This window comes from Nelusetta ayraudi, unplaced genomic scaffold (assembly GCF_046127955.1).
Source record: "Nelusetta ayraudi isolate G7.1 ecotype Tasmania unplaced genomic scaffold, CSIRO-AGI_Nayr_v1 ptg000084l, whole genome shotgun sequence".
NCBI classification, from domain to species: domain Eukaryota; kingdom Metazoa; phylum Chordata; class Actinopteri; order Tetraodontiformes; family Monacanthidae; genus Nelusetta; species Nelusetta ayraudi.
This window is the reverse complement of record NW_027466134.1, coordinates 7745001-7760000: the sequence shown is the minus strand read 5'-3', so window position 1 is coordinate 7760000 and position 15000 is coordinate 7745001. Positions and strand designations below refer to the sequence as shown.

Here is a 15000-nt window from a genome sequence, read left to right as displayed (position 1 = left end):
GAGACCCGAGTTGACAAAAGGCACCCAAGTTGACAGTCTGTGCCTGTTTTCCCAAAGTCAGAAGGAGGCCCGGATAACAATGCCTCCACCGGCGCCCACCTGTAATTACGACGTGGGTACAAAGAGATTTTTGCCATCTCTAAAGGGAGACGGAGGGCGCAGTAGGTGTATTAATTCCTATTCCTCCCTGCTTCCTCGACTTGGAAGTTCAGATTTAGAAAACTAGACCCCCCCTGCCAATCCCCCCCCCCCCCCCCCCCACAGCCCCCAACCACCACCACTCGCCCCCCCCGTCCCTCTCCTGCGCTCAAAAGGAAAGAAAACAAGAACTGTCACATTGAGTGACGCCGATCGCATGTAGCACCTGTGTTCCCGCCGCTGCTCCCCACAGTATATTCCACACTGTGGCATTGTGAGAAACTGACATTGTCAATTTATCAGAACAAAAGAATTCCTCAGCAAGAGGAATACACATCTTAGGGCCCTGGAGACAGAAAAAAAAGAGAGAGAAAAAAAAAAAAAAAACAACCCCCACCAAAGCCACCCACCCACCCTCACCCATATCTAAACAGAATGTAGGACATTCGCAACGCCGGAAATAGAAATTTCACTCACAATTATCATTTTTCAATGTATCCCCCGCAGTCAAAAGTTGCCGTACACTTGAGGAGTTGGAGCAGCGCCTCAATGCAAAACTTTCTTAAAGTAAACACCTCAATGGTGGAAGGTGCAGCGCTTTATTAGCCGCGCACACACGCACTTGTGTACCCTGGTTTTCGTCGGCCGTGGCGGTCCGTCCTGCCATGTGTGACTGACGGCGTGTGTTGCACATTAAGGGCTGCAGCGCCGTCGGCCCTGGAACTGTGTAATTATGCTGTTTTTCTCCTCTTTCAGGTGTCTGATCCCAGAGTCCCCGCCGCCGCTTAGTATTAACATTTAGGTGAGTGCACGTCCCTCATTTTCCTCCCGTCTTTCTCACACTCGCAGACCAGAATATCCGCCAACGTTTTGGCTGTTTGTCCGTTTAAAATTAAAGACAAACAAATCACTTATTTCTCTTAAGTAAATGCTCCCTGAACGTTTAAAGAAATACATACATGTCATATTTGGCAAAACCTCCTTTGTAGTGTCACAGAACATCGAGCGCCTATTTTTAAACCATGAAAAAAACATCATAAAGTCAGACAGGATTTGAAAGTTATCTTGTAAGTGTTAATAATAATAATAATAATAGTAATAATAATAATAATAATAATAATAATAATAATACATCAATTCCAAATGCCTCTTTCCTTCCTCGATGAATTACAGTCTGTATTATTTCAGAATTTTGCTGAACTACACATTTTTGATCAGCTCTTCTCTCCAGATTGAAGTAATTAACATTTTTTCTGAAAAAAAAAAAAGCTTGCAAATTTCAACAAATTCTTTTGCTTTGCCTACAATCTCCAGTCAGAGCAATCTCAGTTACAGGCTGGTGCACCCACACAAACTACACCACGCAAAAAAGGCTCCCAGAGTGCGGATGTTTTTCATTCAATACCAGACACTTTTTCAAGGTCCTTCACTGACAGCGACAAACGCTCCTCTCGTTATTTGATAAATTCAAATTGGACCTGCACTGAAATGGTTATTACAAGGTGGGCCTGCTTGTCTGATTTTTTTGGCATTCGCTTCAATGACGCACAGCCAGCGTTCTCATGATACGCTCTCAATTTATCCAATTGGTCTTGGCATGGGGAAGAACCGTCATGTGTTTGGGCATAACGTGCGTAACAACAATACGGCCTCTATGGAGACCTAGATTTTGACAAATGCACTCTGTCGGCCTGCACTTTCAAGGAAAGGAGCCCACAGTCCGGCCGAGGTCGCCTCCAGCGGGGTGCTTAATTCGGCTGCTGGTGCAGGTTTTATCTCATGATGCTGCTGTGAGACTGGATGGGGCCTTTGTGTGGATGTAGCGCGCTACCAAACTGTGGAAAAAATGCTTCCACATCAGTCCACATAACGATAAAAAGAAATAAAATACATAAACAAAATAAATACTTACACTTAACAGCTGTCCTCACAGGGTTCCTGCACACACAATTTCACTTCTGGATGTCGTAGTTGTGCGTTGCTGGTACAGGGACATCAGGTAGTTGATTAAATAACACTTGAGTCATTGAGATTCACTTACCTGAACAGGACTGCGACTGGCCCGCCGAGTGCACGCTTAACAGTAGAGCAGCTTTAAGCAACAGGAAGTTGCTCATAAAAAGACCTTCCTCTCTCTTAAAACAGTAGCAATGAACAAACACTTTTGGCAGTTCATATATGGACGATTGACCGAAAATGTTTGAACTGTTATTTGGTTCGAGGAAAAGTATGACTCTGCTCCGAAAATTAACACTTTGAACTCTGACTTTTATTTATTTATTTTTAACTTGGTTTCACTGTTGCTCCACAACAATATTACAGCTTCATCCGCATCATGGGTTTCAACCAAAACATGTTAGTTGCCCTCAGATGTAAAGCTGGTTCATCACCAAAAGAGAGAAAAAGACTCCAACAGCAGAGCAGGGCTGAACGTTGATGTTGAGCAGACCTCGTTGCTCAACATCAGGCCTGTGCTAGATCGACTTCAGTTCCGCCTGCACCGCCTCTTTGTCTATGTCTACTGATTAAGTGTCTCTTTGTTGGCATTAGCGGTGATAAGCAGCCGAGAAGTCCCTTAACAGCCACATCAGAATTACACTCCCATGTTCTGATAACGCTAATGGTCCTTGGTATAATTGATTTAAGATGCAATTTTATCAGCCACGTAGTCATTGCCCGTGTGTGTTTTTAATGCAAATGGATAAGTGTCGACCTGATGCTGTACTCATTTTGCATCATTAAAGAGAGAGAGAGGGACAATTGATGCAGGAAGTAAACCGCACGGTAAGCTAGTTTGGATTTGCAGATATCCATTGATCAGCTTGCACGCAATTTGATTAACTCTTTTTTTTCTTTTTAGAATGCCTTTTTCTTCTTCTTTTTTTTCTTTCTCCTTGTGTTTGCTTTGAAACGGCTTCGCTCGTATTAATGAGTAAACACAGCGCTTTGAGGCGTCGCGCACGGCAAAGCGTGCACGGCGGCTTGCATACCAAAAATATTTTCCAAACGTGGCTCCGGAACAGATGGCGGAGTGGCTGGGATGGGAACCTGCGCTCTTCCTCCCTGAATACATATATGTATTAATTAAACAAAAAAAAAAAAGGAAGAAGAGAGAGAGCCTGGAACAGGTGGTCGGAGAAGCTCTCTTACCTGCTGCCACTTTCATGGCTACACGTTTCTTCCGCTAATTACGAGGCGCTAATCTTTCCCCACGGAGCTGCTTCACTTCCAAGAACGAGTGGCGGAGGTTTCATTAGGAATAGCCTCCTACCTCCCCTACACACACACACACACACACACACACACACACACACACACTTCACTTGACGTGCAGCGAGCAGAAAGCCAGAGAATCCAGCCGGTGCTGAAACTGAATGAATAACTTTTAAATAATAACCTGATGATAATAATAATCACCATTTCTATTTTTTTTCTTCTGTTCTCGCAGAATTTGTTACGTTCCATTGTCTGAGTCACTGTGGCTAATTGCAACACGGACGTCCATCGAGTCTAACGCGGTGAAGGACGGTGTAGTCACTGACTTCCCCCTTTTCTTTTTCCCCCTTCCAATTTAATCACCTGCATCAGGTCAGCGTCACCTCACCGCCGTGTCGCAAGCCTGACGGCCTGAGTCATCCCAACACGCGCGATATCAAAGTTTTTCTGTTTCCTTTTTCCGAAGACGCTGGCACACCGTGACGGTTGCGAGGTGTGTCGGGGTGTTCTGTCGAAGAAGCCGCGCAAGTTATTTTTTATTTATTTATTAATTTTTTTTACTGTTCAACCGCGGAAGAATCGCCATGGAAACGAGTGGTTTGCATTTTTCGAAATCTAACAGTCTGCGTCAGGGTGCAGCCGGCTGGCTGTTGGGCTAATAAACAGGGGGAATTTGTGTGCTTTATTTTGTAGTACAAGTACACTGTCTTTTATGTCTGTAAATACCTGCGTATAAATACAAAGTCCTTTCTCTAGTTATTCAACGCCACCTTTTTTATCCTGCCTGTAAACGGCAGTAAATCACTTGCTAAATGCGATAAAAAAAAAAAAACAAAAAAAAAAAACAACAACTTGCCTTATCCTCTTGCGCTATTCCAAGTTATTCCAAGAATCAAGGGGACGGAAAATTTCACCGGATTTATGATTTTTTTCCCACGCACAACGGCCGTGTTTGCAGTCATTGCTGCCAGCGCTGCTGGCTGTTGCGGAAGCCGAGGCTGGATGCTGCCGAGGCCCTGATACACGTGAGCCGTAAAACTTGAGAGAATTCCACATGTTGATCATTTGGAAGATTTCAAAGAAGTGTGGAGTCGCAACAACCTTGAGAATAAGCAGCTGAACCCGATGAGTTATATGGTGCGGTTGGAGCTCTTGGGTGCCAGAAAGAGCCTTAGTGCCTTAGAAAAAAGCACCTCTGTCCCAGAGCCGACCCGTATTTATTAATGTGTTTGAAAAGGTATAGCAACTTTTTGTCATTATTATGCTATATTGGATGGTTATTCCAGAGCTGCTACGACTGAACACGCCGCCACTGTGGCCCAACCTGAGTGGTGAAGTGTCTGACCCGAGTGTCTTCTTTTTTTTTTGGTGGTGGAGGAAGTGGCAGGATTAAGCAATCTGGCTGAGGCTTGTTTTGTGTTTCCACTTTGTTTGCGCAATTTGAGCTAAAAGAAGACGCATCTCTTCCATTTTAATCATCGTATCGGGCAGTGTTTCTCTACGAGGTACCCGAAGCAAAAGGAACAGGTTTGCCAGAATGATAATGACTCGGTCACATTTTTGGTTGTTGCCAAATTCTGAGGGACGCTTGAGATTTTTCTTGAGAGAAAAGGGACAGGTAGATCGCCAGCCCGCCTACCTGCCAGCCCACTGGGGTTGGACTGGTGAACTTTTGGATGTTTCCTTGCTCCGGGTGGCTCCCGGGTTCCTCAGCCTGTCTGCTGGGGTTGCTGCTGGCTCACAGGGCTCGAGTCCCGGCCAGGTTTCTTCAAGCACAACATCAAATGGACGGATGACTCGGCCCGGCCGGCTGCCAGCTGAATTTCAAGAACAGTTTAGCTTCGCTGCGGAAATTTTTCAAACGCTTAACTCTTTGTCAGTGCCACTGACTGGATGCTGCAGCCAAACCCTTTTTCCTTGACTCATTTCTTAACATAAGAGCTTTATGTAAATGGAACAAAAGAAAAAAAGAAGAAGCCTCTGTGTTTGCTGGCCTCGGTGAAACCATATCAAGGCCTCCGGTTTGTTTTCCCTTCGCTGAAGTGTTTCGTCTTGTCTTTTATTCAGCCGCGGTGCCTTTAATTCCGACTAATGCCAGGCCTCTGTGTGGAAGGTAAACATCTGAAGGTGCTTACGTTGATTTGCAGCCCCTCTCACACTGGGCTGCACAGCCCGCTAAGCCTGATAATCACACTCTGTATTTTTGTGCGTTTTTCTGCTTAAAACCTCCTCCAGACGAATCCACGAAGCATCTTTTCCCCCGAATCGATGTTTACGTCTTGCTTGCCTTTTGAAACGCAGTCTGCTTTTCATCCATCAAGCTGCCATTACACACAGACGGGGTCGAAATGTGCGAATCATGAGATGATTTTTGGTTTTCATTTTGTGAATTTTGCCGTAAAAGACAGAAAAAAAAATCCATTAGCCAGAAATAATATTCCCCTGAGATCTGAAAGATGCTATCCCGAGCAGATTTGCGGGTGACCTCTTTCTCCAGCTCTACACAAATCAAAGCATATGCAGCCCTGTGTTTGCAGCCTCCTGCTATAACTGACGCTTTGCTGGACCTTACACACCACGGAAATGTGACGAAAAGTAGGTGTGTATCAGAGGGCGAAGCCAACATCTGGCTGAAGGTGTTGTCACCACCTTGGGACAACACCTTTCAAAAACATTTTGCCCCAAAAGGCGGGAATAGAAGTTAAGGACAGATCACCCCCCCCCCCCAGGGGTGGTGGAATTTATGAAGTAAATTCCACACAATATCTGAGCCATTTGGTGAGATTTTAAAAACATGGTCAGTATTCATTCATTTTGGCAACAAGAGTTTTTTTTTTTTTTTTAATGAAAAGCAGTAGAAACACTTCCAGAAGTTGCTGCAGTGCTGCGCTGTACTCATACTACTCGGCCACCTGTTCACTGAGTGTGTGTATTTTCACTGGGAGTGAATCCACCCGCTGGTGCGGTTGCTGGTGCCAGTGTCGTTTCCATTCCAGTTGTGTTTTTAAGAGCTGGTCACATTCAACCGCAGGATGTCGGCTGCTCATCGGTGAACGTTCTTCAAGTAATTAAAATTCTGTCGAATCTTTGGAGAGGGCGAAATTTATCCAAACCTGGTCCTTTGTTATCCGGCGTGTTTTCTTTCAAGCCGTCCCCTTATTTTTTCACCCACCTTGTCGAATGGCACTTTGTTATACGAAAAAGTTTTTTTGTCTGGCCGCAGGAGCCAGTTTTACAATGCAAAACGGTTAGCGCTAATCTGTGCCACTGAATCAATGTGGCTTTGTTGGCGGGGAGAGGTGGGTGAGGAACAGGGGTATGCCCCCCCCCCACCCCCCACCCCCCACCCATTCCTCCCGCCCGCCTTAACAAGCCAGTGGGGAATAATGGCGTATTGAACTGGTTCATATGATGGAGCAATCGCAGCCTTATTGTCTGCAGAGGCGGCCGACGCCGTTCTGTCCCCCTAAACAATTAGCGTAAACTGGAGAAACTGGAGCGGCGGCGTCTTAATTGAACCCTCATCACTCTCTGCAAGGAAAGTGAGGAGTGGAAAACAAGTGAGGAAGACGCGCTTAAGACGCAGGGATTAAGAGGAGCTGGGAGTGATTAAGACGGGCTGACATAGAAACCAGGCTTTATTCACTTATTTATTTATTTATTTATTTATTTCCCAAGTTCAGGGTTTGGATTTGGTGTTAAGCGGCAGGAGCACATAAACAGCAAACAGCCATCGGTCAATTAAGTCTAAAAAAACACGCGCGCACGCACAACAAGTTGGTTTCACTTGAGCTTTTCAATTAATCTTCTTTGAGTGTCACCGAGGGTCACGGTGCTGCGGAGTGAGCAGTGGACAAGTCCAAGATTAAAAACACGGGTGCAACCAGCTAGCGCTAGCGGAGGGCCGCGGGGCCGCTCGCTGTTTAACCCTGGCGGTGCACAGATGCTTCTGGTAAAGAAGGATTTTCTGCCGCCGCTGCTGCTGCTGTTTTTTTTTTTTCTGTTTGTTTTTTGTTTTTTTCACCTCGTTGTTTTTCTTTGGGAGCCCCGGCGCCGCGCTTGATGATTTATTTTCACTGGTGATCCTCCGGGTGAATCATGGCAGCTCGAGTGTGTGGGTCCAGTTTTCCAAAAGAAAAAAAACAAAACACTTTGGTTGGTTTGAGGCCCTTTTTTGAAGATTTTTCTGTCTGAACGTCTCCAAAACAAGTTTGTCAACAGCATCGGCGGGCAAATACCCTCTCCCCCCACCCCCCACGAACTGCACAGAGGGAAAAACCTCTTTTCCGACGTGCGAGGATGTAAATAATCAAATCACGCTGTTTACCGTCGGCGTCAGCTCTTATTTTGACCGCAAAGGTTCTGAGGCCGGTGTGTGTTTATTTGTCGCTCCGCATCACGTTATGATCAATGTGTTTGGGCCGCATTCTTGCATGCCGTGGTTGCCAGATTTTTGGGGCAGTTTTTTTTTTTTTTCAAGCAGCAGAGGTTGCAAAACTCAGGTGGACTCACCCCAAAATCAACAAGAAGAAACGCGCTTCTGATCGGACGGCGTGGATTCCTCACTCGACCGCAAAAGCGAGCTGCCAGTACAAATGAAATATATCGAGTTGCACTCGAGTTGAATCCCCCCCCCCACGCCACCTCCCAAGATTCCGATGAATAGAAGTGATCAACTCTCATCAATATCGAGCTCTTTTTCTTTTGGTATTAGTAATTGTTTCCCACGGGGGCCAAACCGCTGCTAATGTTTCCCTTTAAAGTCGCTGTGAGGAAACTCTGGAAACTCTGGAAACTCTGGAAACTCTCCGTGTGACACCATGAAGCTGTGGAACCTAAAGCTCCTCATTGTTATGTGTCTGCCGTCCCGCAGTCCGGCGAAACACTGAGACGCCGAAGCTGCGCCTGCTGCCAGCTCTCTAACCCAAGCTTTTTTTTTTGTCTTGTTTTGTCCCCCCCCCCCCCAAAAAAAACGTGCACAATTGAAGCGACTTTTACCTGCAAGTCAACACAATGGGGCTAAAGCACCTTGGCATCTGTCAGCCTCTCTCCTCCATCCAAGCCCCCGAACGATGCCGAAACAATTGCAAAATCTCTGTCTGCTGAAATTTGCCCAAATGGTAGCCGGAGTATTTACAGAAAGAGGGAAAATAAACGGAATCGTCCTCCGGCTTACACTCATTCCTGCTTGTGCGAAGGAAAAAAAAAAGAAGAAAAAAAAAAACGTGATTCTTGAGCAAAGTCATCCGTATTCAGTAAACAAAGTGCGTCATTGACAAGTTGATGCTATGTGGCTTTGCCAGCGAGCCAGTCGGGGTGGGGTGGGGGTAAGTGAGGGGGATTATTTCCCCGAGCCAGAAGCCAATACAAGTTTGAATAAAGGGAGGGGTGTGTGTGTGTGTGTGTGTGGATGTGCTGCATCCTTTCCTTTGTCAGAACAAAGGATAATAAGCTGTGTTCAACATTAGGATAACAGCTCAGCACCTGAAATATAGGAGATGCTTTGGAAAATCCCAGACTTGCTTAAATAGAAAGGAAAAAAAAAAAAAAAAAACGGCGACCAGATGACAAATCAGACTTTTTTTTTTTAAATAACATTTTTGGCCTAAAAGCAGCAACAGTCTCATCGTTTGCTGAAGTTCTCTGTCGATGACTGACCACAATCAACTGACTGTATATATTGATCGATTGAGTTTTGAAGACGTTGCATTAACGTTTGTTTTTCTGAAGCGTTTCCCTTGAGTGGGACTGGAAAGGTGCGACGGCGGCACCGGTGACTGCGAGAAATCCAGAAATCCGCTAATCCACCCTTTTTTTTTTTTTTTTTTTGCAGTATGGGGATTATACCTTGACTGACTTTTATTTTTTCTTTCTTTCCCCCCCTGTCCTGCTTTCCATTTATCCATGTGCAATTTTCAGTCAGTGTTGTTTATTCGGATGCAGATGTTGGTTTTTTTTTTCCCTTTTCACTTTTGTGTTCAATGTTGCATCTGGTCAGCAGGCGTTCTTGTTTTGCACCATCGTGGGATGGTCTTTTTCCTTCAGCACCGTTATGTTTTTCAGAGGCAAAGTAAACTATCCTTATATACCCTGCAAGGAGTGTAGGGGACTCAACAACATCCATCCATATACATAATATAACATTTCAGTCCCAGCCTCAGCGCTCGGCTGAAGTACGGCTGCTATAAAAGCCAAATCTTTTAAGAGCAGCTTTAAAAATATTTTTTGTATCTGAGACGTTCGTTCCTCCTTCAGCTCTGAATAGCACAAAATAAACAGCATTCGGTGGGAAAGTTAAGAGGAAACAACACTGTGGGTCGTTTTTAATAGCAGAATCAGGAACAACGCGGCGATGCGGTTGCATCAGATTGGAGATTTTTTTTTAACTCTGACAAGAAATCTCGTCTCCTACTTGCCACATTTAGACTCGTAGTTTGAAACTCAAAATCTACAGTGAAAATTCCCTTAAAAAATCCATTCAAGTTTCTCTGTTGCTGAAAGTTTCTTTTGGTTCCGTAGTTTTTTGTGTTTTTTTTTTCATATTTATCACATGATTAAAACCAGTTCACCTAATTTGCCAATTGTTGAAGTTCACTGACCCGCTGGTTTGTGCGTTAAAGATTCCAAAGATTTCGGACGTCATTTAGGTCGACTGAGACATCAGTTTCAGTTGCAGTAACTTTCGGGTTTTAAACAAACCCTTGATTCCAAACTGATTTACAGCTTGCAGCGTCAGGCGCGGCCCGCACTTCCGTCCCTGAAATTACACACCCGCCGCACTCTCAACGTATCTCCAGGCCTCGCGCTTACGGGCGCCGGTGATTCGACTTGTTTGTGAGTCCGGCACGATAATTAACGTCATGCAGAGGTGAAACACATCCTATCGCAGGTCACACTTTGGTTTAGTGTCACTGCAATTTCAGTCCATCCGTCCGTCTGTGTGCTCAGCGGGCTGTCCTTGGAACGCAGGGTTTGTCCATTCAAGTCCTTTCACTTTTTCCTCCGCTTTTCTAAGTGTGGAATGACTTTTATCCTTTAATTTTTTTTTTTTATATATATTTTTCTGCTCTGCCGTGCATCTAAAACTCTAAAGAGCCTCTCCTTTGGCCTGATCCCGCAGGCACGTTTCCACCGAGATGCGCTCCCTCGCCTCGAGTGCCTCGTCTCCCAAAACTGAAAGGCGGCAATTAACACATCAAGGCTGAAGTTAAAGGTGGTGGAAGAAGTAAAGAGTCCGTGCAGGTAGCGGCGGCGATTATCGTCTCCTTGGCTTTGATAAGCGGCTGCGGGTTAATTCCTGTCAGAAGAGGCCAATTAGTGACGGCTCGCCGCCGTGTTTTATCTGTTTGGAGGCGACTCTGCAGCCCCCCGCCCCCACTCCACTACCCCTCCTGCTCCCCCGCCCCGCAGGATAAGCTCTCCTTTGTTGACTTTGCCCGGATCGGCTGTCGAAGCCAGTGGCACCCATTATTAGCTACCTTTTTTTTTTTTTATCTATTTGTTATTATTTTTTTTTTTACAAGAATGACACATGTAGCTGCGGGCCAGCCGGCGCTGAATAATGGTCCTTCACCTCTCCTGTTTTCTGGATTAACAGTTTGATTTAATTTGGAGCTGTCGGGCGATGCTGCTGGGACGTTTGGGAGGCGAGGAGCGACGGTCGCCCCCCCCGGAGCTGCTCAGCCAGCCAGTTTCGGGATGTCAGATCTGTCATCGCGTGCATTATTTAGCCGTCGTCGGCGCGGCGGCGGTGTCGTGCTGCAACACTGACTCGAGAGCGGATATTTTGTAGGTGAAGTCGCTCGGCGCCCCTCAGGACACGACCGTATCGGCCGACCTGGCGTGGCCTCGCTTTAGGAACAGCGACTCCAGTTGGCGGTCTTTTGTTGAAGGACCACCATCGATACTTTAGATGCAGTTGTGTCAAAGTACTGTCTGTTACCGCAGCAGTGCTTGGTGTTTCTTTTTTCTTAATGCAGCCAAAGACGGTCAGACGTCGGATTACAGTAGATTAACTGGATCGCTCTTTGTTTTGTTTCATAGGAAATAACACAAACACTCTTTGCTTCCACTCTAATGCACTGGTTTTGTTTTTTATTTTTTTTAAAGATCCCATGTTTTGCCAAATTCACGTTTTCTGTATTTTCTAATCATAGCATGCATCTCAGTACAGTGTTGTGCTGAAATGAGAAAAGTCCGTCCTCTTCTGTCTTTATTTTTTATTGTGGCGCTCACACCTCAGCGGCCACACCTCCGCGCCGGATGTTGGCGCCGCCCTCTAGAGCGGAGGTCACCAGCCGTTTTCAATCCGAGAGCTACCTCCTGGGTCCTGAGTCAATGGCCCTGTTTGCACTTGGTCATTTCAAGCGTTTTTCGTATTCCGATCGGCAAAAATCACACGAAGTAACCAAGTGGAAACAGTCCAAATCCGTATTGTCATCCCATCACTCAAACCACCTGAGCGAGGTGGTTTCGACGCTTCGCATAGCATAGCATAGCATTCGTCACGGACGTGCGAACAGAATGCGAGCTCAGTCCACATTAAGGACCGCCTACTCCACTCCCCTCTCCCGTGTACGTACTTTATAAAGTTGCAAACAAGAAGCGAAAACAAATCATTTTTGTGAGCCTCGTTTATTATGATGCTAATAAATTTCACTCCGCATTAGCGTATTTTGTCAGTGGAGCAGCGGTCGCAGTCTCCCACATATGAGATTAAATGTGCGACGTTGCATCCGAAAATTTGCCAGCCACTGTTGATCCGAAAAAGAAGTCATCACCACAGTCGTTACTCCTCGTTCGGATCCATACGTTCGAGCTGCAGTAGAATTAAAACGAGTGACTTGACATAGTCCGCAAACAGGAAGTTGATTCTTATTCGTTTTCAGGTGAAAGTAGCCGTAGTTTTGAGCTTTACTGCCCCTAGTGGTTAAAAATGCACTAATGCGATCACAAGTGGCACGCTCGAGACGCATGTTAATGCCATGTGCGAACAGATGCTTCAAGATGCGTACTTGTGATACGATCCCCCAAAACAGTTACAAGTGATCCTGTTAATGATTTAATGATTCTGATCTACGTAAAGACACTGATCACGATAATGACTTCTCAATAACTATCAACAGTGACAAAACAGGCTTGGATAAAATTGAATTTTAGACACAGCTCATGAAGTTGTGCTATTTTTCGAACGGGCCTACGGGCTACTCACGTGGTCCTTGGGGGGGGGGGGCACCAGGTTGATGACCCCTGCTCTAGAGTCTTGTTTTTGGCCCTTTCCAAACAAGTCCAACAATTATCACGCTACAAACAGAGGGCCAAATGTGTTGTTTGAAAGAGATCTGCAGGTTTTTAGAACAATTACTGTATAAAGACTTGAGTGTGAATTATGCTGACTAAATAATGTCAATATTTTATAGGCCCAGTTGCATGAACTGGTTCTGATCCGCCTCCGCGCAGACCAGCGGCAGAGGCGGATCGCTCTGTCAGCCGCTGATGATTTGCTGAAAAATATGAGGAAACGTGGATCCTTACCCCCCCCCCCCCCCCCCCCCCCGCCCCGTGTTGTTTGTTGATGCAAATCTATTTTTCCTTTCCTTCCATCTTCCGCGGAGCTACGTGGGAGATGGTTTAGGTCTGTGTTGTGATATATTTACAACTGTCAGTCAGCAACCTCCTGAGATTCAGATAAGATAAACTCCTGAGACTTCGCATCCCACCACTCGCGGTATCAAGGAGCACACACTCCAGTCATGCAAGCCACCCAATTCTATTTGATACATCCCGAGCCAATAGAGGCTGTCAGTCAGCATTAAAGTCAAATTCACATATTTACAGAAAAAAGTTGTGCCGCTGTCATCGGGGGAGCAAAAGGCCAACAACTCAAGTAAACTGCACAGCGGCGGCTGAGACGAGACAAGTCTTGTTAGCAAGTTTTATTAAGGTGCTTCTTTAACAAAGGCGACAATTATCTGTTGGCGGGGGTGGGGGGCGCTGGCTGGGTGGAGTGGCGTTTCTATACCCCAGGTGACAGCGGCGTGCAATTTTTTAGTTTTTTCGCCGCAATTGTGGCACCTGAATGGAGGCGACACTTTGGAGCACAAAAGGAGATGCACAGAATATATTCAAACAGTTGATTTTCTCACAGGTGACCCGCCTGAACCCTCCTCCCCCCCCTCTTTTGTCTGCGAATCTCACCGCATGTTCTGCTAAAAAAAAACAAAAAACTTCAAAGATGAAGCGACTGATGAAATAGAAATTGGAATAAAAGGTTTCTTTTTTTAACGAGATGGCTCTAAAGAGACATGAGACATTGGAGAAATTACTGCCATAAATTGAGCACAATTACTTGAGAGAGAGAGCGAGCGAGCGAACAACAGAAAGAAAGAGAGGCCTGCACACTCTGGGAAGCCGACGCAGCAGCAGATAAAAGAGCTTTTCCTGCTGGCGGATCTGTGATTACACATCACGGCCGGTGTTGCACCGAGAGGTCAGACACCAACAGGAAGTAAAACTTGATGGCTTTTCTTTTGACTCATGAACCAAAAATAAAGTGTCAGGCCGGCGAACAAACACTGAATAGTCATCTTAGCAAATGGAGGAAGAAATGCATAGTTATTATAGAAATCATTTTTTTTCCCCCTCCTACGAAATTGCAAAGTCAGTTTTTTTCTTTTTTTCCCTCTTTGTCATCACAAGTTTCTTTCAGACTCTTTTTATTGTGTCCCTTTTTCCTTTTTTTTTTTGTAATCTTTGTTGCGAGGTCAGACTCGACAGGAACCTCCCCAACGCGCAGGCTCGCGCCCTGCTCTTAATCAAACGCACCCCCCCCCCCGACAAAGAGCCACGATGGTGACATGAAAAAACACGTCGCGCCGCCGCGGCAGCGAGTTGAAAGGAACCTGAGAATAGCTCGACGCGACCTCTCCGGCTTTGAAGCCGGCGCCACGGAACATCCGCCGTCAATCCGAAGGGGTTCCGTTACGCAGCAGCAGCAGCAGCAGCAGTAGCAGCAGCAGCAGCAGCTTCACACCGCCGAGCTTTAGCCTCACACCTGATTTCTAAACGGATCTGAGCAGTTTGATGGCAGCCGAGCAGCTACCTTTCCATTTCTCACTTGCTATTGTGTCTCACACACGCACGCGCACACCTCTGTGCTTTGGGAGGTGGCGGTGGCAGCGGGGAGGAGGAGGAGGAGGGGAGGAGAGGAGAGGAGAGGAGAGGAGAGGAGAGGAGAGGAGAGGAGAGGAGAGGAGGAGGAGGAGGAGGAGGAGGAGGTGTTTCTCTTTGTAGCAGTCACAGCTCCTAATCCCATTTGTAATGGTGATCAACGGGTCGGTCTCTTCACAATAGCTAATGGGGGGGGAGGTCACAAAAAAAAACACAAAAGTCAGTATTTTAAGTGTTTTATCGACTAAACAAAACAAAACCAAAAAACAAACAAACAAAAAAAGACCTTGATGAAGTGTAATCACTCATGAACGGCCTTGGTGCTTTGCGCTGCTTGATCGACCACTGACTCTTCTTGACTCACACAAACTGATTCCACCTCGTCAGAATCCCCATGTACAGGTTCCCGGCGCGGAAAGCGTCGCAGATAAATGGATGGTTTCACCACCGGGGTGCAAACACCGGGCTCTCTGTGCG

General features: G+C 46.1%; 1 protein-coding gene across 2 annotated transcripts in view; it reads left to right on the top strand.

Annotated features, from left to right (window-relative positions):
- lpp (LIM domain containing preferred translocation partner in lipoma) overlaps nt 1-15000 on the top strand; it is a 123852-nt gene that overhangs the window by 15680 nt on the left and 93172 nt on the right. For both annotated transcript variants that reach the window (XM_076045137.1, XM_076045136.1), the window contains exon 2: nt 895-940. The gene's annotated coding sequence lies outside the window, so the exon portion shown is untranslated. The remainder of the gene's footprint in view (nt 1-894; nt 941-15000) is intronic.